Here is a 2,371-nt window from a genome sequence, read left to right on the forward strand (position 1 = left end):
CCAGAGATCTTCCCAAGAACTGGCAAGTCCCTGATGTGCTCTTTCTACCAATCTTACACCCCGCCCAATCGACATCTGAATATCCAATTAAATCAAATGTGGATCCCTCGGGGTACCAAAGTCCGAACATAGGAGTATAAACTAAATATCTCAAGATTCGTTTCACGGCCCTAAGGTGAACTTCCTTAGGATCGGCTTGGAATCTTGCACACATGCATATGGAAAGCATAATATCCGGTTGTGAAGCACATAAATAGAGTAAAGAACCTATCATCGACCGATATACTTTTTGATCTACGGATTTACCTCCCGTGTTGAGGTCGAGATGCCCATTGGTTCCCATGGGTGTCTTTATGGGCTTGGCGTCCTTCATCCCAAACTTGGTAAGAATATCTTGAATGTACTTCATTTGGCTAATGAAGGTGCCTTCTTGGAGTTGCTTGACTTGGAATCTTAAGAAATACTTCAACTCCCCCATCATTGACATCTCGAATTTTTGTACCATGATCCTACTAAACTCTTCACATGTAGATTTGTTAGTAGACCCAAATATAATATCATCAACATAAATTTGGCATACAAACAAATCATTTGCAATAGTTTTAGTAAAGAGAGTGGGATCGACTTTTCCGACTTTGAAGCCATTAGCGATAAGAAAATCTCTTAGGCATTCATACCATGCTCTTGGGGCTTGCTTGAGCCCATAAAGCGCCTTAGAGAGTTTATAGACATGGTTAGGATACTCACTATTTTCAAAGCCGGGAGGTTGCTCAACATAGACCTCTTCCTTGATTGGTCCATTGAGGAAGGCACTCTTCACGTCCATTTGGTAAAGCTTAAAGCCATGGTAAGTAGCATAGGCAAGTAATATATGAATTGACTCAATCCTAGCTACGGGTGCATAGGTTTCACCGAAATCCAAACCTTCAACTTGTGAATATCCCTTGGCCACAAGTCGGGCTTTGTTCCTTGTCACCACACCATGCTCATCTTGCTTGTTGCGGAAGACCCACTTGGTTCCTACAACATTTTGGTTAGGACGTGGAACTAAATGTCATACCTCATTTCTCGTGAAGTTGTTGAGCTCCTCTTGCATCGCCAACACCCAATCCAAATCTTGAAGTGCTTCCTCTACCCTGTGTGGCTCAATAGAGGAAACAAACGAGTAATGTTCACAAAAATGAGCAACACGAGATCGAGTGGTTACCCCCTTATGAATGTCGCTGAGGATGGTGTTCACGGGGTGATCTCGTTGGATTGCTTGGTGGACTCTTGGGTGTGGCGGTCTTGGATCTTGTTCATCTTCCTTGTCTTGATCATTGTCATCTCCCCCTTGATCATTTCCCTCATCTTGAGGTGGCTCATCTTCTTGATCTTTATTTTCATCCTCTTGAGCTTGATCCTCATCTTGGGTTGGTGGAGATGCTTGTGTGGAAGAAGATGGTTGATCTTGTGCTTGTGGAGGCTCTTCGGATTCCTTAGGACATATATCCCCAATGGACATGTTCCTTAGCGCGACGCATGGAGCCTCTTCATCATCTAATTCATCAAGATCAACTTGCTCTACTTGAGAGCCGTTAGTCTCATCAAACACAATGTCACAAGAAACTTCAACTAGTCCATTGGACTTGTTAAAGACTCTATATGCCCTTGTGTTTGAATCATAACCAAGTAAAAAGCCTTCTACAGCCTTAGGAGCAAATTTAGATTTTCTACCTCTTTTAACAAGAATAAAGCATTTTCTACCAAAAGACTCTAAAATATGAAACATTGAGCTTTTTACCGGTGAGGAGTTCATATGATGTCTTCTTGAGGATTCGGTGTATATATAACTGGTTGATAGCGTAGCAAGCGGTGTTGACCGCCTTGGCCCAAAACCGATCCGAAGTCTTGTACTCATCAAGCATGGTCCTTGCCATGTCCAATAGAGTTCTATTCTTCCTCTCCACTACACCATTTTGTTGTGGCGTGTAGGGAGAAGAGAACTCATGCTTGATGCCCTCCTCCTCAAGGAAACCTTCAATTTGAGAGTTCTTGAACTCCGTTCCATTGTCGCTTCTTATCTTTTTGATCCTTAAGCCGAACTCATTTTGAGCCCGTCTCAAGAATCCTTTCAAAGTCTCTTGGGTTTGAGATTTTTCCTGCAAAAAGAATACCCAAGTGAAGCAAGAATAATCATCCACAATAACTAGACAGTACTTACTCCCGCCGATGCTTATGTAAGCTATCGGGCCAAATAAGTCCATGTGGAGCAGCTCCAGTGGCCTGTTAGTCGTCATGATGTTCTTGTGTGGATGATGAACACCAACTTGCTTCCCTGCTTGGTATGCGCTACAAATTCTGTCTTTCTCAAAATGAACATTGATTAGTC

Source organism: Zea mays, chromosome 9 (assembly GCF_902167145.1).
Source record: "Zea mays cultivar B73 chromosome 9, Zm-B73-REFERENCE-NAM-5.0, whole genome shotgun sequence".
Taxonomy (NCBI): Eukaryota; Viridiplantae; Streptophyta; class Magnoliopsida; order Poales; family Poaceae; genus Zea; species Zea mays.